At 40.8% G+C, this 25712-nt stretch overlaps 1 protein-coding gene across 6 annotated transcripts in view; it reads right to left on the bottom strand.

Moving 5' to 3' along the window:
- The window catches only part of bicra (BRD4 interacting chromatin remodeling complex associated protein), a 104054-nt gene extending 90117 nt beyond the window's left edge, over positions 1–13937 (bottom strand). For all 6 annotated transcript variants that reach the window (XM_062962779.1, XM_008121511.3, XM_062962780.1 and 3 more), the window contains exons 1-2: positions 13827–13937; positions 13601–13707 (exon numbers count right to left, since the gene is read on the bottom strand). The gene's annotated coding sequence lies outside the window, so the exon portion shown is untranslated. The remainder of the gene's footprint in view (positions 1–13600; positions 13708–13826) is intronic.
- Between the last annotated feature and the right edge of the window lie 11775 nt (positions 13938–25712).

The following is a 25712-nucleotide window of genomic DNA, read 5'->3' as shown; positions in this document are numbered from 1 at the left end:
GCATGGAGCGCAGTTACCTTCCCGCCGGAGCAGTACCTATTGATCTACTCACATTTGCATGTTTTCAAACTGTTTGGTTGGCAGGAGCTGGGGCTAAAAGCGGGAGCTCATTCCGCTCCCGGGATTTGAACCTGGGACCTTTTGGTCCACAAGTTCAGCAGCTCAGTGCTTTAACACACACTTTACAGATAAAAGAAAGTGCTACATGGCCGGTGTCTGAGATGAAAAGGAATAACTATAAGTGTAATATAATCTTCAACTTTGAACACCCTATATCAATTGCCCCTCCAATCAGACAATTGCTTAGTAAAATTTGGCCTTATTAGCACAACACTCAATATTTCTCTTTCCTTCCCATATTTGTGACTGAAGGCCGGACTAATTACAATGACTACTATATTCAACTACAGCTAAATTTCACTAGTTTCAAATCCATTGCTGAATAGAATAGCCTTGGGCAAACCTTGGCCCTCCAGGTGTTTTGGACTTCAACTCCCACAATTCCTAACAGCCAACAATTTGCCTGTGCCTGGGTTAGAAGAAAGATGGCTAATGTTCTGCCTCTTTCCATATGGATCGACTGCTATTCTTAATTTTTAACATCTGAATTACATTTGGCATAGAATGTGGAAAAGGCTGTCTTACTGTTTGTCCTCATCTGTGAAACTCTCTGCCTAAAGCAGCCTGCCTTACCACCTCTCTGGATTTTTCCACTGTTGCCTATTATACTCTCTTGTCATTTTTGTGCTTCTTTAAGTTGCCTCATATCTTCTGGCAACTTAATTTTTAAAATATGTATTATTGTTTTAAATTTGGACGTTAGAAGCCATCCTGAGAATTTTTTGTGTTGTTTCAATAGAGAGATAATTCTTTTAAGTTATGAGTTTACTGGCCCATCTTAAAGAAGAACCAGAATATACTGAGGAAATCCGAGGTTTAAATTCTTGTACATTTATGAAACAAACTGGATGGCCTACCCTATACAAAGGAGATGAGAGGATAGAAAGGGGTAATCATAGCACTTAAGTACTCAGAGGAACCGCATAATGTACATTGTGGTGGCACTTTTAAGAAAAGCAGTATAAAGAACTGTGATGCAATATACATGTTATGTTTTCCATTCCTCCCAAATGTTTTTAAATTACCCAGCCTTAGATGCATTGAGTGTTCAGGAACTAAAACATTTTTTAAAACCACACACAAAATTAAACAAGACATACATGGGGATAAAAATGTGTGGCAAACACTGCTATCCACTGGCAGACCTAATAGCCTGGCTCTGTGCTGCTCCCCTTCGTGTGCCCCCCCCCCCCCCACACACACACACACATATTATAATAGGCTCAGAGAAACTATGGCAAGCAGTAGGTCAAGGTACAAAGGTCTTTGAGGGAAAGACTGTGAAAAAAGTACATTGCAAGTTGTGATATGTACGGAAGACAACTGTGCTCAACCATCAAAAGACACACGGTGCTAAAAGGGTATGCAGTCCCAGCTTCTAAAAGAAATAGCAAGAAAGCACTAACTGGTGGGATCCAATTGCAAAAAGAATTAAACAGGGAAAAATAAAATGCATACCCACATAAAAGCTAACAGCACTATAGATGGCTAACAGATGAGGTAGGTGATATAGAACATTGCTCAAAGCATCAAGGAACAATAAGCAGGGAAAGAAATGTCCGGCCTTGCCACTAATAGTGAACATACCGTACTTACAAAATACATAAATACATTGTTCATTTTATTTTTAAACACTGGAAGAACCTTCAACTAAGAATGATTAATTATTATAATTTTTGCTGGATTGATTTCTACCTTCTAGTATATAAATCATAAAGTGGCCCCTAAAAAATTGGCTGACACATATAAGAAAATCCCTCAGAGGAAAGGGTCCCCAATGTAACAGGTTTATTAGGTTTCCTATTTAATTGCATTAAAAGTATGCACTTGTATTCTCCAATTACTACAGTGCCTTGGAGTAAATTATCCCACAGTTATTAATTTGTGGATTGCAAGATTTAGACATAGCTGGTGGAGATTAGGGGAAGGGAATCTTCCAATGGCAGCATTTTAGTTTCTTTTAGTGCTGTTTCTGGCAATAGAATGGGAATCTGGAGGTTAAGCAGCCTGATTAATCAAATTAATCTTAGACAAAATTAAAGTTAAAAATACAACCCAAATCTACTAAAATAGTACAATGAAGAGAACAAGATTCTTCTTGTAATATTACCTGGCTAATTCTGCACATTTTTATGAAACTTTTTAGGAAACTCAGACTTCGGAGTTGGTGTTTCTTCTCTATTGCTCAATTTGCAGAAAGCCAAAACTGATGCAGTCTTGTAAGTACTGCTGGAGGTGCATTTTCCCTCTCTTCTGCAAATTCCAGAGTACAGAATCCCATTAAATACAATGTTCATAGACCACTATGTTTCCTGGGTGGGGGTTGGGAAAACAACCCCAAAATCACAAAAGGGCCCAGTCTACATTTATTTGCATGTAGGCCATGGCCTTTCTGTAACTAGATAGATAATATAGGATAAACATCACATTCAGAGTGTAACTATTGACTACGGAATCCCAAGCAACAGAGTGTCCTTCCGCACAGCCATATAACTCAGAATGTGAAGGCAGAAAATCCCACAGTATCTACTTTGTACTGGGTTATCTGTGTTCACACTGCCATATATTTCAGTTCAAAGCAGAAAATGTGGGATTTTATTCAGCTATGTGGAAGGGGCCTAATGCTCACATTCAAGAAATGTTAATTAGAGAATGTTACTCTACCCTAAAAGCCAACCTTGCCCCCCGACCTGGTCATTTGAACAGGATGAAATGGACGATAATTCAAATACTTTTGTATATCACACGCTGGTAATTTTCCTGTATAACTCAAATCAAATGTCAAAAAGATCTTCAAAAACAAGACCTGTAGTTTTGATATTAACACTTTTGCACCTGAAACCCAACAGCAAAAGAAAAGCTGCAAAGGTTGCTTTTGCAGTGTTTTATTTAACTTCAAATTTTTACCTTGGTTCTGGCCAATGTATTTATTTAAGCAAAGGTTGGATGGCATCCTCTCAAGGATCTTTTAGCTTCTATCTCGACATGGACAGGACTTGATGAGATGACCCTTTCTATGATTCTATCATTCTAAGTGAGTTCTTCTTCCTTTCTGCTGCATATAAAATCAAGAGCTGATTTTCTATTTTTAAGAAGTATCCCATGGAACTTTGGAATTATATAGAAATTTTCTGGGCTTTCCACGCAATATCAGTAGACACACACGCAGAAAGTTTCAGGACATCTTAAGCATGACCTAGGATACCCTCTCAGTTTGTGTAGTGTAGTGGTCAGGCTCAGCTGGTTTCACTTATGCTCTCCTAAACAAACTACATAGGTTGAATACTCTTAGTTGAGAATACAAAGTTTGAACTCTTATGATTTGCAGATTTGAAAAAACAACTGGAACTAATTAGTACATTACAAGTTTTATTCTCGTTGGCAATTATACTAGAATATATCCCACAAACAATCACAGCAAAGGATGATGTCATTTAGTTGTAACTCTCACCTCACCACTCTCGCCAAGTACTGCCTGCTCTCGCCAAGTACCGGTATATGTGCTTACTTCTAAGGAAGATTTTTAGTGTGGACTCATAAACATACTGGTTGCAGTTCCCTCTGTCAATGGTTTTAGTAGTTGAATGTAGTATGATTTTATGTAAATATTAAACACTATTCGATTAAAAAAACTACAAACCTTTTCTAACCTAAGTACATAGGATAGACAGGTAGGAAACATGCTGAACTGAGAAAATTAGAGAAAGGTCTCACAGAAGTTAGACAACATTAAAGGGATTCCCAAGTTAAAGTGCTTGTAACTGCAACTCTGGACATGTAGTTGCACTGGTGGGCTCTAGGTCAGTTTAAAACAAGCAAACAGTTCTGTAACTGGCTGACAATCAGAAGCATGGTAATACTACTATAAATACACATACACATACACATATGCAACTATAGACATGATACACACACACACCAGCTTTTTATTTTGTAATCAGTCAACTAGAGAACCACCACCAACCCAACACACACATCTTTTTACATATCCACTAATTGTGGATCCATATCCACTTCACTACCTAAGAGTTCAACAAAGCCAATGGATGCATGTGTAAATTTTCAGGCATAAACCATTTAATTTCTTTCCAATATGTCTCTTTATTGGGAAAAAGAAAAAAGAATGGCTCAATTTTTATCATTTTCAGAATGCAGAGAAACTTCATTTCAGTCCTTGTGATATGGTTTTGTAACTTTTTTGATAATTTCACTTTAGAGCAGGGGTTGGAATAATGTGGCCTGTGAGATGGCATTGTGAAGTTCCAATTCTTTCAGATAGCTCAAACCAATAATCCACTGGTATTTCTAATTTCACCTACTGTAGCATGTGATTATATTTTCATGACTGCTTTGATTATTTTCTACTTCTATATTGATTGTTTTAAATTCGGTGCAATCGTTCTCGAATGCAGGGGCGTGATATTTCATTAGAGATTTAGATGTTTTATATGAATGGTCCTGTAATTACCTACTGAGGGAATTCATCAACTGCATTTTTGTAGGATGTATTGATTTCAATTGAGTTTCTAAGTTTTAACTCTTGTATTTTGCGAACGCGAATGTACATCAATTGATAAGGAATATACTGCTTGTAAAGGTGATATATTGATTGTAAAGAGGAGCCCAGGTGGCGAAGTGCGTTAAAGCGCTGAGCTGCTGAACTTGCAGACCAAAAGGTCCCAGATTCAAACCCTGGGAGCGGCGTGAGCGGCCGCTGTTAGCTCCAGCTCCTGTCAACCTAGCAATTCGAAAACATGACAATGTGAGTAGATCAATAGGTACCGCTCCGGCGGGAAGGTAACGGCGCTCCATGCAGTCATGCCGGCCACATGACCTTGGAGGTGTCTACGGACAACGACGGCTCTTCTGCTTAGAAAAGGAGATGAGCACCAACCCCCAGAGTCGGTCACGACTGGACTTATCGACAGGGGAAAACCTTTACCTTTACCTAACCTATCAAAAATTATATCTAACATAAAACCTAAACATAAAACATCCACATTAAATTACAGAAGCCAACAAAAGTTCACTAAGATATGTGAGTTGATTATGTGGCCAGTGATGTTCACTGGGCTAACATGATCTGTCCAAACTCAAATACAATAATAATTTTCAGTCAGAGGTCTAGTAGCAGCCTCCCACCATCTAATCCTCCTCCTCTCCGTATGCTAATGAGCAAAAATAAGTTTCCGGGTGTTTTTTGAAGGAGAGAAGGGAGGAGGGCCAGCTTTGTAATGCACAAACATGCTACCACAGCTCTGTGTGCACAAAAAGGAGGCACACATACAAGAGTTGGAAGAAACTCCCAAGGATTCTACTCCAGTGGTTCTCAACCTGTGGGTTCCCAGGTGTTTTGGATTACAACTCCCAGAAATCCCAGCCAGTTTACCAGCTGTTAGGATTTCTGGGAGTTGAAGGCCAAAACATCTGGGGACCCACAGGTTAAGGACCACTGATCTACTCAGAGTAGGTAAAACCTAGTTAAAGCATGCCTGTAAGTCGGCCATCCACACTCTATTTTAAAAAACCTTCCTGCTGATGCAGTCTATTGCACGGGCAAACAGCTCTTACCACTAGGAAGTTCTTCCTCATGTTTTGTTGTGATCTAATTTCTGGTCATTTGAATCTACTGGTTCAAATCCTATCATCTGAGGTAGCTGAAAACAAGTTCACGCCATCTTCCACACAGCAAGTAGTCAAATATTTAAAAATGGCTATCATGTCACCTCTTAGTCTTCTCTTCTCCTCACTACACACAATCAACTCCAATAATTCCAGACTCTTCATCATCTTGGCTTTCCTTCTTTAGACACATTCCAGCTTGCTGACATCCTTGTTAAACCGTGGTGTCCTGAACCAGTGACATCCAACCACAGCAGGAAAGAGTAAACTATTCTGTATCTTGATCTGGATGCTATACTTCCATTGATATAGCCTGGAGCTGCAATTGATTTATTTTGCTGCCACTTCATACTACTGCCTCATGGTTAGGGTTAAAATTAACTTAAAATTACAATGAATAAATACAATTACAAAATGGTATATTAAGAGAAAGCAAGACACACATAGTAGAAAACAACAACTTGCAGTTTCATTACCTCAACTCAGCAGGTTCAAAGCCTGCCAGAACAAAATGATCCAAATCCTACTGTCAGTGAGAACTAGAGTAAACCCAAAAAGCAATGGGATTCACCTACATGTTGACTCACATTTAACAATATATTCAGTAGGCCTGTTCTTTTTGGATTTAGGATTTACAGCATTAAAATAAGCATTAAAAGAAATCACAAAAAAACCTTCTTGAAGTATATCCACAGTTTGAACAGAGCCAAAGCAAAAGCACACTCTTGAATCCCAACCAGTGATAACTTCACCATTTTTAGAACACGGAGAACAGCCAAGATATTAAGAGGCAAGTAGAGTCGTATGGGACAAGATTATCCTTTGCATATCATGGATGCAAACCATATTGACATTTTTAAAGGTCATAACCAACACTTTGAATTGTACCCAGAAACAAATGGAAGCTAGAAAAGACTGTAAAATCAGTGGCAAGGGTTCTTGAGGCCAAACACACATCAATTATTATATTGTATTATGTTTTGGATCAGGGAGATTGTTGAAGACACTTCAAAGGCACCCCGCACCCCACATATAGTTTGTTGTAATAATCTACCCAGAAATTATTAGAGACATGGTAAGTTTAGACTTTCCCAGTAATGGGTAGAGCACACATATTCTCGCCTAACTTCATCAAAAGCACATTTGCTCCCAGATATAACCTTATAATCCAGGTGCAAATCAAGACTTGTCTCTCCATGATTTTTCAAGGGGAGTGTTATCCCCTAAATGCAGGTGAACCACTGTTTCCTAAAAATAAGCAACACTGTTAGACCTGGATTAAGGTTCAGTTTGTTCATCCTTGCCCAATCCGTTACCACTTTCAAACATTTGTTATTAACATTTACTAATACATATTAAATATGGGAGCTGCATTTACAGATCAGTATTACCTGAACAACTCTCCTGCTCTCTTTGTATAAATAACAAAACACATACTTTGTATAAATAACAAAACTCATGGTTGGGGGAGATGCATTACCGTTTTATTGATCAGATAGATCCTTAGACAGGCCTTGAAAACACACAGCCTGTCAGACACTATTAAGCTGCAACTCCCAGCATTCCTTGCTATTATCTATTGCTGAGTAGCTAGGGCTGCTGGGAGTTGCAGTCCAAACAATACCTTGACTTAATGGCACAACTTCCTCTTTCAGACTATCTCAAGCATCCTGCAATTCAAAGAAGAAACATTCTAGGGTTTCTATTTATTTTTTCTTGTTATGTATTTAAGGAAGCATGTTCTTTTTACTTCATATAATATACAGTTAAAGGGGTAGCTGCATATTGGCATTAAATTAGTCGATGATCTTCGCCGGGAACTGGACAGGGGGAGTGTGTCCCTGCTGGTTCTGCTGGACCTCTCAGCGGCCTTCGATACCTTCAATCACGGTATCCTTCTGGGACGCCTCGCGGGAATGGGACTTGGAGGTACTGTTCTGCAGTGGCTCCGCTCATTCTTGGAGGGTTGGTCCCAGATGGTGTCATTGGGGGACGCCTGCTCGGCCCCACAACCGTTGTCTTGTGGGGTCCCGCAGGGCTCTGTGTTGTCTCCCATGTTGTTTAACATCTACATGAAGCTGCTGGGAGAGAACATCTGGAGTTTCGGGGTCCGGTGTTATCTGTACGCAGATGATGTCCAGCTCTGTCACTCCTTCCCACCTGTCACTAAGGAGGCTGTCCAGGTCTTGAACCGGTGCTTGGCCGCTGTGTCGGATTGGATGAGGGCCAACAAATTGAAATGGAATCCAGACAAGACAGAGGTCCTCCTGGTCAGTCGGAAGGCCCAACAGGGTATAGGGTTACAGCCTGTGCTGGATGGGGTCACACTCCCCCTGAAGGCACAGGTGCACAGTCTGGGGGTGATCCTAGACTCATTGTTGAGCCTGGAGCCCCAGGTCTCAGCGATGGCTAGGGGAGCCTTCGCACAATTAAAACGTGTGCGCCAGCTGCGACCATACCTTGGGAAGCCGGACTTGGCCACGGTGGTCCACGCTCTTGTTACATCCTGTTTAGACTACTGCAACGCACTCTACGTGGGGCTGCCTTTGAAGACTGTTCGGAAGCTTCAATTAGTCCAACGGGAGGCTGCCAGGTTAATAACTGGAGCGGCGTACAGGGAGCGTACCACTCCTCTGTTATGCCAGCTCCACTGGCTGCCGATTAGCTTCCGAGCACAATTCAAGGGGCTGGCTTTAGCCTATAAAGCTCTAAACGGTTCCGGCCCAGCTTATCTGTCCGAACGTGTCTCCCGCTATGACCCACCTGGAAGCTTAAGATCGCCAGGTGAGGCCCTGCACGCGGTCCCGTCAGCCTCACAGGTGCGGCTGGCGGGGACGAGAGACAGGGCCTTTTCAGTAGTGGCTCCCCGCCTATGGAACGCCCTCCCCATTGAAGTCAGGCAGGCTCCCTCCCTCCTGTCTTTCCGAAAGAGAACAAAAACGTGGTTATGGGACCAGGCATTTGAGCATGAGTAGCAGCAAAAATGAGATATGAATATATGACCTACTGACAGACCCCACCTGGACATGGAAAGCGCCTTAATGTACATTTAAATGTATAATTATGTATATTTTTAATGTATATTCTTAATTTTACTGTAATTTTTAATCTTGATGGATTTTTAAATTTGATGAAAACTGTTTTTGATGTGTATGTTTATATTGTAAGCCGCCCTGAGTCCCCTGATGGGTGAGAAGGGCGAGGTAGAAGTGATGTAATAAATAAATAAATATAAATAATAAAGTAAGAAACTCCATTCCAACTAAAATAGCACAGATTCCATATTTTCATGTTTTCAATTAACTCTATTTCTCCCTGTCAATGATGAAGAACCCCACCTAGTTTCCACTTAACTTAATAGTATGGATCCATACCAACTAATTCACAATAATTTGGCACACATACAACAAAGCAGACTATGGCAATTACAAAAAAGCAGCTATGGAAGAAACCCCCCCCCCCCCTGCGCTTATGTAATGTTTTCTAAAATAAATAAAATAAATAAAGGTCTAAATCTTAGCATACAGGGGGGAAAAAACCCTGGACCTCAATTTTTTTAAGGGAATGAGCTAATCACAACGGCTGCTATTGATCTATTTCTTAATAGCACAAGAACAGCTGGACAACTGTTTCAGCAAATATACATAAAATAAAATTAAAATGCTATCCAATTATTCTGACACAAAACCTTAAACTTAACCAAATTTTCTTGGCTGCCTGAAAAAATTATATAGGCCTTGCTTCATAATAAATGTATTCAAGATAACAGTGAAAATAATGTCATCTGTACACATTTATAATCAGGTAATTTCAGTGAAGTTTCTGGCTGGCCAAATACTTAAGTAAATACTTAGGATTCCAGCAGTTAAGTGAACCAGAATTATAAACAAAATCAATCCCAATCCATATCAGTATAATTTTTAAATTGTAGATTGTATTATTATTTGTAAATAACCCAAAATACTTTTTTTAAAAAACAACCAAAAATAAATTTTCCTTTGGAATTATATTAAGATCCTCCAAAGTGGTAGGGCCAAACCCAGCAATGTGTTTGTTAAACTCCACCGTTTTGAAATCCACTCAGACAAAAACAAAAACAAACAGACACGATACATTTCAGTCCCGTTTCTGGTCTCCAAGCATCTTTTCATTAACATTAATTTTCACTATAGAATGTTTTGATAAATATTACTACTACGGAAAATATATCACTCAAGTGATGTCCAAAGAACATGAATAAGATTACAGAAGCAAATGACCAAATTCAGTCATAACATTAGAACAGAGACTTCAGGTGTGAGTGGAGGAGGGATCTATTTTTGTTTACTTCAGTTCTACAAAACATATACAGACTGACCTCCTGTGTGTTTTATTTCATTTATTACTTTGAACTCTGAGGTATGCAAGAGTAACTCTGGAAAAACTCCAGAAGATATTAACTAAGTTAGACTACTATTGGGGAGTATAGAAAAACAGGTCAAGGTAGAGAACTAAAGTTTGCATGTATTACAAATGAATGCGGATAGAAGCTTAAGAGAAAGAAGCAGCAAATAAAAATGTCTTTAAAAAGTAAGAAAGGGAGATATGGTTTGTGTTAAGTGAAAAAAACACCTGAAAAGTAAGAACTGTATTTTTACTTCACATACATCTCAAGAAGCACAAAAAATGGATTTGATGGAACGTAAGTGTTAAGATAGCATTTGGTAGCAATAATCACTTAAGAGAAGATATTGTAGACTGTTTGTTATCTATTTAAAGCAACTCAGCTGAGAACTGCATATTTGGAGTAAATTGGTATGTATTTTAGGGGTGATGCAGATATTTGATCTGGATCAGGATCTTGACCCCTTGTTAACAGCTTGTTTATTTTAACTTTGGTTGTAATGTGGGTTGTACGGTGTATGTATATGTTAAATGTGATTGTCAAAAGACCGCATCTCTTTCTATGAACGGCATGAGCACTAAGATCTACCAGGGAGGCCCTCCTCTCGGTCCCACCACCATCCCAAGTGCAGTTGGTGGGGACGAGAGAGGACTTTCTCTCTCTCGTGAGGCCGATCGGGATATAGGGTGCCAACCTGTGCTCGATGGGGTCACACTCCCTCTGAGGACACAAGTCTGAAGTCTGGGAGTCCTTTTGGATTCGTTGCTGACGCTTGAAGTGTGGCTGAGAGGGCCTTTGCACAATTAAAACTTGTGCACCAGCTGCGACCACATCTAGAAAAGCCTGACTTGGCAACAGTGGTCCATGCCTTAGTTACATCCAGAATGGACTACTGTAATGCACTCTACGTGAGGCTGCCTTTGAAGACCACTTGGAAACTGCAGTTAGTACAAAGGGTGGCAGCCAGATTACTAACCAGGGTGAGCTTTAGAGGGCATACCATGCTTTAGAGGGCATACCACTAGCTCCCAACAAGTTTCTGGTTCCAATTCAAAGTGCAGGTGATTTCCTATAAAGCCCTATACGCTTCGGGTCCAACCTATCTTCGAGACCACATCTCCTTCTATGAATTGGCACAAGCATTGAGATCTGCTGGGGAGGCCTTCTCACAGTCCCATCACCATCTCAAATATGGTTGGTGGGGACGAGAGAAGGCCTTCTCGGTGGTGGCACCCTGACTCTGGAATGCCCTCCCTAGAGAGATCAGGATAGCCCCCTCACTTCAAGCCTTCCATTCCAGCTTAAAAACATCGCTTTTTAAGCAAGCCTTTGATCTTATGTAGGTTTTTTTAGGATTAGTCCAAGGACTTACTGTTGTCAGCACTGGGCTGTGTCAATTGAAACTTTTTATCCACAGCTATGACTGCATTTTATGAATTTTAATGTTTTACATTGTAATTATGTATGTGTGTGATTGTAATTCTATGGTTTTATCGTTTTAGAATTATATATTGTCTATACATAATACACTTCGATGTATTTTGTTAGCCGCCCCAAGTTTCTTCGAGGAGATGGTGGTGGGGTAGAAATAAAATTTATTTTATTGTTCTCGGTGGTGGCCCTGTCTTTGGAATGCCCTCCCAAGGGAGATCAGGCTAGCCTCCAACTCTGCAAGCCTTCCGCACACAACTAAAGACATGGTTGTTTCAACATGCCTTTGACCATATTTAGATGTCTTTAATGAATATATGTGAGGACCCACAGATTTCACCAAGCACTTTACATGACTGAGATTGACTATTGCTGTTTTATACCTGCAGCTATTGCTATATTTTACAGATTATTAACCAGTGAGATATTTATGTTGCCTGTTATTGGTTTATGTTATTGTTTCTGCAATCTTTGTATTTTGTGTGTTGCTCCTTTGAATATTTTGCAAGTGGCCCAGAGTCCCTCTGGGAGATGGTGGTGGGGTATAAATAAAGTTTTTTATTATTATTTTATTAAAAGTTTGGATATGGCAGATGGGCTAATCAATAAAACAAGTATTAAGATAACATTTGGTAGCAATAATCCCTCCCCAGGGAGATTAGGCTAGCACCCCACTCTGTCCATCTTCCGCAGGGACCTCAAAACCTGCATGTTTGGGTGTGCATTTGATAATGGTTAGGCCCCTGTCTATGAATGCTCAGTCCAAACTGACCATTTCAGTGAACTCAGCACTTTACTCCAGTCCCAGAACTCTTTGCACAAGTCCATGCCCAGCCCTCTCCAATTTCTGATCTTGCCCAATCTGGTTATTGATGTTTGTTTTTATTCATTTTAATGATTTTTATATTCTGCTGTTTTTAATTGTTTAATCAGATTGGTATAAGTGTATTATGTTTTTACATGTTTTTAGTTAGTAAACTCTTGTTGTGCTGGGCCTGTTCCCGCTTGTAAGCCACCCCGAGTCCCTTCGGGGAGATGGTGGTGGGATATAAAAATAAAATTATTATTATTATCACTTAAAGAAATTGTAGACTGCTTGTTTTCATTGCGCTGTATTGCTTTCTCTTTGAACCATATCAGCACCAAACAGACATGCAATGGATTGTGGAGAAGGCCAAAAGCCCAAGTTTGAGATTTCATAAAGAGGAGGTTGGGAGAAGATAACCTACTCCTGCTAGGTCTCCCTTTAAAAAAAAATCAGACTCCAACATTCATGCTTTCACGCGGCCTGAATAAAAATATCCCTGTAGGTATTTTACAAAGCAGACACCACAAATACTAGATTTTCCCCTTTTCAATCTGACACAATCTGACACCTTTTTCGTTCTTTTCCGGCCTTGCAGTTGGCGAGCCGAGAAAGGAACAGTCAAAAATAAACAAACAGGAGATCTCCTATGTATCTACTGGGAATGGGGGGAGCAGGGAAGGCACTCCTTTGCTTTTATTTTGGAAATGGAGAGGAGGGGACGGGGGGCAGGCAAAACACAAGATGCCTTCACTGCCGGGAAATCAATTCCTCCCCACTCCCTTCCAGAGAACACATACTGGTCCAGACGATGCAAAGGATCGTCTCTTCTCTCCCCACTACCTCTCTCTGATAGAAAAAGAAAACATTCTAGAAGCCTGGAAGGATCTACCAGGGAAGCGAAGAGGGTTCAGGGTGGAGGAGGATATCACCCAACGCCCCCCCCCCCCAACGATTAGAAACGAAATTGATTATAAATTCCATTTTTTTTTCAAAAAGGCTACATTGTATTCTGTAGATGTGCCCTGCAGACACAGTCATAGGAGGCTGTTTGTGGGGGAGAAACTGGATTGGGGAAGCACTGGGGAGAGAGCCGTGCTGCTCCCCGAGGAGGGGGGGCACGGTTCTTTCCCCCCCCCCCGGCCCGGATTTTTTTCCTCGCCCTGTCACAGCCCTGAGTCGCAGGTAGAGAGAGTTAAGAGATTTAAAGAGAAATTGCTACATTGTAACAAACTCACCGTGATGTTTGAGCAGCAGTCAGCGCGGGGTCTCCGAGACATCCCCGCACGGGCTCCGGAGGCAGGACCCCAGCAAGGCACAGACTCATAGCGGGTCGGCGCACTGCCTGATTGCAAAGCAGACGAACAGGGAGAGAGATGAGAAGGAGAGGGAGGAAAGCAGGCTGAAAATACAGAGAGGGAAATATCGAAATCAGGGGTGGGAAAGGTTACCAAAAATACCTACCTTCCTGTAATTTTATTTTGCAATTTTTTTAAGGCGAAATGTTTTGTTTTTTTTAAAAAAACGCCTTCCTCCACCTCTTCCCCTTAATTTGCATTTTGTGTTGCCCCACCCCCTCTTTCAAAATAGCCACGCGCACGCGCACGCTCTCGGGAGAAGGCCGCGCACGAAGACATCATCGCCCGCCGAGGCTGTCAAGCCAGGGGGGGGGGGAATTAAAGGGGCCGCGCGTGTCGAGCGACCTTCACTACTGGCATCTCTGGGGAGGGGAGAGAGAGAAGACGACCCGCTCCTGGAGGGACAAGGGGGAGATACTAAAAGGGTGGGAGCTCTCTTCTATGACAGCTTTTCTTACGTTATTATTTAAGCGATGCTTTTATATAAAAAAATCAATTTAAGGTGAGGGTGGATTTTATAAAAACTTCAACATAATAATAATAATAATAATAATAATAATAATAATAATAATAATTTTATATTGATTTATTGATTTATTTGCCATACTTGTATCTCACCTTTCTCATCCCCGAAGGGGACTTACAAAAGACACAATTCAATGCTGCATGTATACATACGTCAATGAATAAACAAAATGTTAAAACCAATCAATTAAAGCAAAACATTGAAACAAGAATTAAAATCACATAATCCAAGTCATATTCCAAGGCCAATCCGGGTCATCATTAAATTATTTTATAACCTATTATTTCACTGCTCCCATTATTAACCAAAAGCCTGGTCCCAAAGCCATGTTTTTAGTTGTTTTCTGAAGACCAGAAGAGGGGGCTGATCAAATTTCACTGGGGGGGGGGGGAGAGAATTCCATAGCTGAGGTGCTACCACAGAGAAGACCCTGTCTCTCGTCCCCACCAATTGCACTTGCGAAGGAGGCGGGGCTGAGAACAGGGCCTCCCCAGAAAATCTTAACCTCCTGGACTGGTAAGATGGGCTGGAACTGTTTAGGACAGTGGTTCTCATCCTGGGGTCCCCAGATGTTTTGGGCCTTCAACTCCCAGAAATCTTAACAGTTGGTAAACTGGCTAGGATTTCTGGGAGTTGTAGGTCAAAAACATCTGGGGATCCCAGGTTGAGAACCATTGGTTTAGGGCTTTATAGGCTAAAGCCAGAACTTTGAATTCATAGAATCATAGAATAATAGAGTTGGAAAAGACCTCATGGGCCATCCAGTCCAACCCCCTGCCAAGAAGCAGGAAATTGCATTCAAAGCACCCCAGACAGATGGCCATCCAGCCTCTCTTAAAAGCCTCCAAAGAAGGAGCCTCCACTACAGTCTGGGGGAGAGTTCCACTGCCCAACAGCTCTCACAATTGTGCTTGATAGCAGACTGGCGGGCAGTAGAGCTGACGCAATAGGGGAGCTGTATGCTCCCTGTAAACAGCTCCGGTGAGCAATCTGGCTGCCGCCCACTTGAAACTTTCAAACAGTCTTCAAAGGCAACCCCAAGTAGAGTGCATTGCGGTGGTCTGAACAGGATCTAACGAGCGTGGACCACCGTGGCCAAGTCTGATTTCCCAAGGGAAACTGTCACACATCCCCAAATACTCAGGTGTGGGGTTTTTGGGGGCAGGGGTGGCTTTCTTGGCAACTTGCATACCGCTCAGTAGTGGTGTCAAACTTGTGGCCCTCCAGGTGTTTTGAACTTCAGCTCCCAGAATTCCTAGCCATGGGAAAAGCTGGCAAGGGCTTCTGGTGTTGGGAGGCCCAAACATCTGGAAGGCCACAAGTTTGACACTTCTGCCCTAGAGGCTCCTGTGGCAGAAAACTGCCTAAGACTGTTTAGAATCATCTTTAAATATAATGACATTGCAGGTATCCACATTGTACTATTTTCCAAACTTAAACTGTCATGGTTCCCTTTTAGGGAACAGTGGGATCTGTAGTTTAGTGATCACGAATGCTAAAAATGCTGTAGACAGTCATCAGATTGCTTTAGTAAAGAATTCTAAACTCAAGAAACTACAATTCCAGGAATTCCATAGAATGGAGCCATAGCATAGCAGTTGGAATGATATTAAACTGTGTAACATCAACATGTACACTGTAACATTGTTGTATATTGAAATCAACACGCGCAATTTGATGGATTTGCTAAACATAAAAGATGTGGATATTTAACCATTTGAAGCATAACAGATAATTATTAAAAGGTAAAGGTTTTCCCCTGACGTTAAGTCCAGTCATGACTGACTCTGTGGGTTGGTGCTCATCTCCATTTCTAAGCCAAAGAGCCGGCATTGTCTGTAGACACCTCCAAGGTCATGTGGCTGGCATGACTGCATGGAACGCCATTACCTTCCCGCTGGAGCAGTACCTATTGATCTACTCACATTTACATGTTTTCGAACTGCTAGGTTGCTAGCCTAATCTCCCTGGGGAGGAGCTGGGGCTAACAGCGGGCGCTCATTCCGCTCCCGGTATTTGAACCTGGCACCTTTTGGTCTGCAAGTTCAGCAGCTCAGCGCTTTAACGCACTGTGCCACCAGGGTCCCAGATAATTATTAAGTAGATCTTTTTTAACTGTTGGGATTTATGATGTGTGTTATTTTGTCCTTACTCATTCCAAAACTAGCAGTGATTTAAGTGCTGGACTACAATTTCAATAGACCTGTACCTTCAGTCATGGAAGCAGGCAATAACAAACCTCTGAATAAATCTTGTTAAGAAAAAATTATGATAAGGTCACCATAAACTGGGAGTCAAGTAGAAAGCACAAAACAAAATGATAGTCAGCTTGATATGGGCTTATGAAAAAAAACTTCACAATCAAGACCTAATTAAAATGTGTTTCATCCCCTTGCCTCATAATGCTCCTTGTGTGTTCTTTGAATCTTCCTCCTGCTTGAAAAATCTTGTTTCAAAAAGACAACCACCCCCCAAACCATTCATATGCAAACTTCTTCTATGCTGCTATCACACCACCTATTGTGCTAGTAGTAACCTAAAGTGTTAGTACTATTGGCCATTGTTATATTCTTTCCTCACATTTTGAGGAGTCCACTTTGTGAACTATTGAAAACACAAGAAATGGGTCTACAAAACGACAACCAAGATGCTTCTGGATTAACCGATAGGATTTTTCAGTCACAGAATCAGTAATTTTAGCACAAATATGTAAATAGGTATAACCCAAATATAAATAAATATCCCTTAGCAATACTGGAGAAAGATTGTATATAGGATGTGGTTCGTCTACTTGTAAGTTGGAGTGGGCAACCACAGTGGATCTGAGGTGTGTAACAAGTGACTGCCTAAAAACAAATTTTATTTTAATAAAATGCTGAACAGTGCAAGGGGCCTGTTGCAAACTTTTAAAAAGGCGAATCGCTGTCCTTAGAAAATTCCCAGAGTCAATTTTGTTCTTTTTAGAGGAAGAGGATGTCAGGGAATTTGGAGTACAAAGCGCCATAAAAACAAACAAACAAACAACCCCCCCCCCCCCACACACACACACACACAAACCTTGGCATGGCACAGGTGGCATGTGTATCTAGAAACTATAATCCTTGCAGACATTACATTAAAGCATCTAGCAACAGTAGTAGGCCCGAGCTGTGGCGCAGGCGGGAGAGCAAGCCAGCTACAACCAGCTGCAATGAATCACTCTGACCAGGAGGTCATGAGTTCGAGACCCACTAGGAGCCTGTGTTTGTCTTGTCTTTGTTCTATGTTAAGGCATTGAATGTTTGCCTTATATGTATAATGTGATCCGCCCTGAGTCCCCTTCGGGGTGAGAAGGGCGGAATATAAATGCTGTAAATAAATAAATAAATAAATAGTAGTAATGGCAGCTGCAGAAAGGACCTATGACAATAGGTCTGCCAGTCTTAAGACTTTTTGCTCTTGTATATTGGTTACAAGGAGTCATTTGTTTGACTATACTGTATTGATATCTATTGCAGGTGATTGCTCAGTTTATAAAGTATCTAGTAATTTAAGTCAGAAAACCTATACATATTCATAGAAGTGGGCTTACTTCTGAGCAATTGCAATTATACAGAATGTTTTTAAAAAACAAAACGGAAACGAAGTTACTAATAAGGACATTACTTAGTTAGCTAATAACAATCTGGACTTGTTATTAAAAGCACTTTTAATAGTTTACTAGAACTATAGGGCATTAGGCATAGGAATGTATACACATTTCTACACTAAAAATTATAATTTGAAGGAAACATTTTAAAACAAGGATCTTTCTTTTTGCAGAAAATCTCAGCACAAAAAAATCACATAAGATCAGCTGCTTGGTCTTTTATCTCAATGTATATTTTCCTTAAAATTCAAGTGTAAGACCCATGCTTTGAGAAATTATTCTGTGCATCTTTGTTTGAAAGCAAGCAAGCTATTATGGTGTTTAATAGCACTTAGTGAAGGCAGAATTCATAGGTTTGCCACTAAGCAATCCAACCTCAAGTAGGTTTGCTTGGTCCAGGTTAGTTCAATGGAACTGGCTAAAAAACCACTCAGTAATTTTCAAAGTTTTTCTCAGTCCACAGCCATTGATTTGGGTATTGCAAACAACGAGGTGATGCCTATTTTATTAATCTGAACAAGTCAATTACTTCTAAACAAATAATGGATATGAGATTTTAATATTTCTAATCTTACTGCAAACCCATAAATATAATCTATTTTAACACTGTAATTCTACTCTTAAGAGTAGTATACATAATATGAAGATCTGAACCTGATTATGACCCACGCTATTCTATGTAATAACACTCTGGATGTAGACTGGATCATTTATTTCTAAATGCACCCATTCTTGGAACAGCAGTTATCAAGGCAAGTTCTACAGAGACTTCAATCCTTTTTGTATTTATTAGCACTCAAGTAATTCGCTTTCACTACAGCACTTTTCCAGGCAAAAAGGAGACACCAATTCGGTTACTGTTTTTCGAGGGCGCATCTGGCGAACAACGCACAACGAGAGAAGGTATTCTGGTGTTCTGTTAAGTTCTCACTTCCACTCTCCCAAACAGCCTAGCGCTGTTTAAACGAGAGCTGCCTGTGATCAGGCATCTGAAAGCCCAGCTCAAAATGGGTCCTCGGCTTGCCAATTAAAAACTGGTTTTGCCGGAGAGAGCGCCCTCCTGATTGGATAAAAGTAGAACAGATCAAAAAAAAATGGGCCGGTCTAAAGGCAGCACCCCAGGCCCTGATGAGGCAGGTTAACTGTGATTGACTACAGTTGGTAATTAATTAGGGGGTCGGGCTTTCGGCTATGTTTACATTCTGCGATTGGTGGGATTTGAATTTACGCCAAATTCTGTTTATACTTGGGTGGGACTCGCTTTGACACCCTATAAAAACGCTGGGATTGAAAACTCAAAGGAAGAACCGGAGCAGTTTTCATTGGGAGGGACTGTGGTCTTTAAAAAGCGCTCTGTAAAGGATTAAGTTGTTTCCTCCAGCTGTTCTCCAGCCGCGTAGAAAACTGCACTCTGTCCAGCAGTTATAGAACGTGGAAGGCCATATTTAAAAATAAACTTCTAATCAGTTTAGGTTCCCTGCATTTCTGCTCGCACGGAACTTACAGTCGAGCCTTATGTGTTCAGACTTTTTAGGATTAAATTTGAATCTTCGATTTCATAGAGAAACGAGCAGCAGTCGTGGTTGGGATTCTAACTCCTGCCGCTTTATCAAGGTTTTTTTTGTCATCGGCATCCGTTCTAAGCATGTTGCTGTAGAAACGTTAGGAGGGAATGTTCAGTTGCCCAGCTCCGCAGTCGGAGGAGGTAGGAGAGAGGCTTGCTCTGTGACCTTTAACAAATTTAAATTATAAATGTGAAACGTTAATGCTGAAGTAGAAAAGTGCCCAGCTTCTAAAAGGATTTTGAACATTTAAACCTGTTTAACACAAACAAATAATTATTTGAAGGCCTTGGTTTCTGAAAATGTCAGATGTGGCCACCGTGACCTATATCTCAATTACACCCCTTGTAGGTGACTGCCATAGTGTCCACAGCTGCCTTTGAAAAGCCTTCTCTGAATGCAGTGCCCAGGTTTGGTCAGCGGGGATGGGAAACATGAGGTCTCCAGATGTTAGACTTCAGTGCCCCCCCCCCCCCCCCAAAGTATTCCTCATTATTGGCTATGCTGCATTTTTGTTATTTATTCGTTCATTCGCTTCCAACTCTTCGTGACCTCATAGACGAGCCCACGCCAGAGTTCCCTGTCGGTTATTGTCACCTCCCAGTTCCTTCATGGTCAAGCCAGTCACTTCAAGGGTAACATCCATCCATCTTGCCCTTGGTCGGCCCCTCTTCCTTTTTCCTTCCATTTTCCCCACCATTATCTTCTCCAAGCTTTTCTGTATTCTCATTTTGTGGCCAAAGTACTTCATCTTTGCCGCTAATATCCTTCCCTCCAGTGAGCAGTTGGGCATTATTTCCTGGAGTATGGGCTTGATATTATTGCAGACGACGGCACTCTTAGAATTTTCCTCCAACACCATACCGGTAGTGCAAAAGCGTCTTTCCCTCAGCCTTCCTTATGGTCCAACTCTCACACCAATACAATACTGCGGGGAATACCATTGCTTTAACATTCATTGCCAGTGTGATGTCTCTACTCTTCACTATTTTATTGAGATTGGTCATTGCTCTCTAGCTTCTTGGAATCGTAGTCAAACAACACCAGGATGGCTATCGTGGGGTAGAAATAGTTGGCGAGTTCCTGATGGGACTTGACCTGATGGCAATTGATTGGGTAATTTCTGTATGATATTGTTCTGTTTTTGTTAGATTTTATTTATTTATTTATATTATTTATATTTACCATATTTCTGTCTCGCCTTTCTTTCTTTCTTAGAGCAACTTACATCTTGGCACAATTCGGTGCCACATCAAAGTACAAAATAAAAATTATAAATACATTAAACCGTAAAACAATAGCATATAAATACAATTAAAACAAGATTTAAAACAGCAACTAAAACAATAATATAATTTTAAATGTTTTAACCGGCAGAGACACAGAATATACATGAAATAATATAGTTAGCTGAGGAGGTGTGTGGGCCAGTGGCAGATGTTTATAAGCAGAAAGGTCTCAAATTCAATATCAATTGCCATCAAGTACGGGCTAGTAATATCTATGAAAGCTATTGCCACTCAATGGAAACAATACTAAACAAAACAGACCACTAGTATAAAGCATCTTGTTAGTATCTAATACATAGAAAGGCGGCAAGGATGTTGGTATTGCTTTTTACTAGAGAAACTGTCACCTGAAGTGAGAGTAATGTGGCCCTCCAGATGTGTTGGACTCACCGCTATCTTAGCCAGCATGGCCAACTGTGAAAACTGCTGGAAAATGCAGTCCAGCACATCTGGAGGACTGTATAATTCCTGTCCTGCGACAGATATCATTCAACAGGTGCCCATAATACTTGCAAAACCATACTTCAGAAAGAACCTACATGTATAAGGGAAAATCACATTTCAGAGACACAGATTGTGTTTTGACTATTTTGAAAATGACAAATCTTCTGAACAGACATATTAACTCCAAAGAAATACATCTGAATGTGTGTGATACATGCTGGGGTCTCATTCCAAAGGTTCCATGGCAGTTGGGCAAGTAGAACTTGGAAAATAAGACAGTAAAGAAAAAGGTTCTGATATTTAAAAAGCTGACAATAACTTATGCTTACTTCTAATAAAAGTGAAGCTTCTGAATACAGATGATGCTTAGGATTTTGCATTGCTAATTATATGGAAGTGGCAAAGTGCTGTGACAATTACTATTACACTACCATAATACAATAAGGTATAAGCAACTGGCCGGAGACAAGTTTTGCAAACAAATTTGATCACTTACTTTATCGATGATCCTTTCATTTTCTTTTTTTCTCTTGTGTTTATTTTTTATATGGCGTAGATGGTTCCAGATTTTTGTTTTCACACCAAGAAAGAACTATAGTAGTCTTTGTAGAGGGTTATCTTGGTGGCTGTCCCTGAAGTAGGAACTCCCTCCCTGGCCCCTTCTATACTGCCATATAATCCAGACTATCAAAGAAGAGAATCCACATCTTCTTTGAACTGGATTATATGAATCTATACTGCCATATAATCCAAACCAAAGCAGGTAATCGGAGGCCTTATGGAGGCCAGATTAACCCTCTCTTTGCTGTATACACCAACATGCAAGGAAAGGCTTTCAGAACTGAATGCTTTTAAGGAAAATGGCTACAAGAGGGTGTTGGAGTGTTTTAAACTCGCTTTCAGTGGTTTCTAAAATCTTTTAAAAGTATGTTTTAAATTCTTTTAATAAAGGTAATAGTTTAATTCTATTTTAATATTGCCTTTGCGTATCTTCCAGTGACTTTGTTATCATTTTAAATTGTAAACTGCCTTCAATACCAATCTTGGGGAACATGCAAGATATAAATAAACCATAATAATATTAACAGCTACAATGGAAATCGATGGGTATGGAGCCACCAATAAGTATATTCTGATTTAATTTGCTTCCATGTGTTTAGGCAAAGTAAAGGAAACTTGAAATTCCGATGAGTTCTAAAACCCATGGTCAGGCAATGTTTATTACAACTAATCAAATTGTACTAAATTGTTGATTTTATTTCCTGTCTATTAGTGATTACTAGCCTCTTAAGTGCTTCTTTAAGAGTTTCATTTGTCCTGTACATTTGTAATATACAGGACATAAGCAGTCCTGCACATGTCGACTCAGAAGCAAGCCAATTGAATTAAATGGGACCTATTCCCAAAAAGTGTGCATAGGAAGGCAGCCAACTGCTCAGTTGATGGTGGGGAGGATTTCATCACTCGCTTTGTTTTATTATTATCCTTACCCTTCCATTTTTAATTCCTAAATACTGTTATTTCACTACAAATGAGACAAAAGCAATAATGAGAAGAAATTATAATTAAAGCATTCCTAAGGGCATTAAAACTTGGATGGTTAAACTGTTATTCATCACTAATACCACAGCCATATTCAGCAGAAATAATAAAATGGGTAGAATCTACCAATAGGAAATGTCTAGTTTAAGTCTCCTAAGAGATACTACATTGCAACTCTGTTTATTTACAGTAGTTACAAATAAAGGCTTGTAGCCAAACAAGAAGATAAAATAGAAAATACTAAACTGTTAGGATCTGATAATGACATCATATCGATTTGCTATAAAAGTAGAGGGAACAAAGGGTGGCTATCTTGGAGAAAAGAGTGAGTGTGGGAGCAATCTAGTCTAGCAGCACTTGAGGACAAAAAGCAGCTAGATTTTTATCTATCTGTTTCCCTTTCTTCTTTCTACCAGGGTGACAAAGGCAGCTGGTACCAATGCTATGTCGTGTGACTGGGACTTGGAAGAGCTAGGTTTAAGGGTGTATCACCACTATTAAAACTGCAATTTTACACACTTTAACCTCAATGGCTCGGTGCTGTAGAATTGTGGGACTTGTAGTTTTACATTTTTAGCCTTCTCTGCCAGAGTGCTGGTGTGTCACCAAACTATAAAAAGGTAAAGGTTAAGTCCAGTCATGTTTGACTCTGGGGGTTGGTGCTCATCTCCATTTCTAAGCCAAAGAGCTGGCGTTGTCTGTAGACACCTCCAAGGTCATGTGGCCGGTATGACTGCATGGAGCGCTGTTACCTTCCTACCGGAGTAGTACCTATTGATTTACTCACATTTGCATGTTTTCGAACTGCTAGGTTGGCAGAAGCTGGAGCTAACAGCGGTTGCTCACTCCGCTCCCAGGATTTGAACCTGTGACCAAACTATAGATCCCAATAATCCATAGGATGGAGCCCTGGAAGTTAAAGTGGTGTCAGACTGCATACATCTACAGTGTAGTGGATGCACCCTCAACCCACACTCAGCCCCAAGCTCAGTGGGTGATCTATAGGGGCTGCTTCCAGAAAGCCTAATCTATTACAGTGCCCGTATTTATTTACTCGAGTCTAACGCGCCATTGAATCTTATGCGCAGCTCAATTTTTAAAACTCTGAAATCAAAAAAAGTATTTGCTGCCAAATGTAATGCGCAGCAGCAAAAGGTGCACTCTTTGTAGTATGTCCATTACAGTTGCTCCCTACTTAGAATTCCTTCTTTAAAACAATTATGTTAGAACATCAGTTTTCAGCAATGGAAAAGAAACCTTGGGATGCATCTATGTCTTTAATTAACTTGGTTCAATGCTATAGGGCAGGCATGGGCAAACTTTGGCCCTCCAGGTGTTTTGGACTTCAACTCCCACAATTCCTACTGGGAGCAAGTCCAGAATCAGGACAGTAAATAAAGAGCAAGACTAAAAGAACAGGGGAATTCCAGAAAGGAAACAATCAGGGCCAGCTAACACCTCCCAACAAAGGATTCTCCCAGGCAGGAAGCAGCCAGGATTTGAAGCTGCAAGGCTATTCAATGCTAATCAAGGTGGCAAATTGCAACATTCACACTTGCCCCAAACAGGCAAGAGTTATTTCTCCTGTCTTGGACATTTCACAGATATACTATTATTATGGTTTTACATCTTGTCCATGCCTGATATAGGGTCATGGTTGTCATAGCTGTACAATTATATAATAATAAAACTTTATTTGTAGACAGCTCTATCTCCCCGAGGGGACTCGTGGAGATAGCCTTCTCTGCCAAAGAGAGTGGATGCCTCATCAAACTACAAATCCCCATATTACATAGCATTGAGCTATGACAATTAAATTGCAGATGGCATTGCTCAAATAGAAGCTTCAGATGCTCCTGAAGCAGCTTCCTCTATTGCTTTGGTTCAGCACTAAGATTACCCTATAATGTGAATTTTAGGGCCCTTTCACACAGCCCTAAATCCCAGAATATCAAGGCAGAAAATCCCATATTATCTGAGTGTGGACTCGGATAACCCAGTGCAAAGCAAATATTGTGGGATTTTCTGCCTTGATATTCTGGGATATAGGGCTGTGTGGAAGGGCCCAAAGCTTCAGCAGAGATAATTTTTCCTCACAATAACTCTTCCAGGAGTGGATTTCCCTTCTGAGAGGGAAGATTGCTCCCACATCTTGTCACACCCCTGTTCTTAACTAGTCTTCTATATATATAAAAGAGTGATGGCATCAGGGCAGCGGACAAAACAACAAAACTACAGGCCCCCCAACCTCGAAATTTAACAACACAACCCATCATCCACGCCTCTAGGTTGATACAACAAAAAGAAAAGAAAAATCAAGTCCTAATTAGAGGGAGAGGAATAATTGTTTTTTTCCAATTGCTGCCAGTTAGAAGTCTAAGCTCCTCCCACTTGGTCTCCTAGCAACCGACTCAGCCCAGGGGACAGGCAGAGTTAGGCTTCACTTAGGCCTCTTCCACAGATTATCTAAGGCCTCAGCTTCTGCCAACCCAGAAGTTTGAAAACATGCAAATGAGAGTAGATGAATAGGTATGGCTCCGGCGGGAAGGTAACGACGCTCCATGCAGTCATGCCTATGGCCACATGACCTTGGAGGAGTCTACGGACAATGCCGGCTCTTCGGCTTAGAAATGGAGATGAGCACCAACCCCCAGAGTCGGACATGACTGGACTTAACGTCAGGGGAAAAGCTTTACCCTTTACCTTAAGTATCACCAATTCCTCAATACTTTATTTCCCATACCACCATACTTCGCCACAGCAACGCGTGGCCGGGCACAGCTAGTTGTTTATAAAACTGATGTTTGTAACTCAGGCACTGCCTGTATAGGCTTCGGCGAGGCTTAAATTGTTATCACACTACTGTAACCCTCTATGGTGATTTTGAAGTCCCTTTCAGAGTAATACAATTTTCCCTCAGAGTTATAAGCTTTTAAGACAGGCATGGGCAAATTTGGGCCTTCCCGGTGTTTTTCGACTTCCGACTCCCACCATTCCTCAC

This window comes from Anolis carolinensis, unplaced genomic scaffold (genome assembly GCF_035594765.1).
Source record: "Anolis carolinensis isolate JA03-04 unplaced genomic scaffold, rAnoCar3.1.pri scaffold_10, whole genome shotgun sequence".
In the NCBI taxonomy this organism is placed as follows: Eukaryota; Metazoa; Chordata; class Lepidosauria; order Squamata; family Dactyloidae; genus Anolis; species Anolis carolinensis.
The sequence above is the reverse complement of the archived record's forward strand: the minus strand, read 5'-3'. Positions and strand labels throughout refer to the sequence as shown.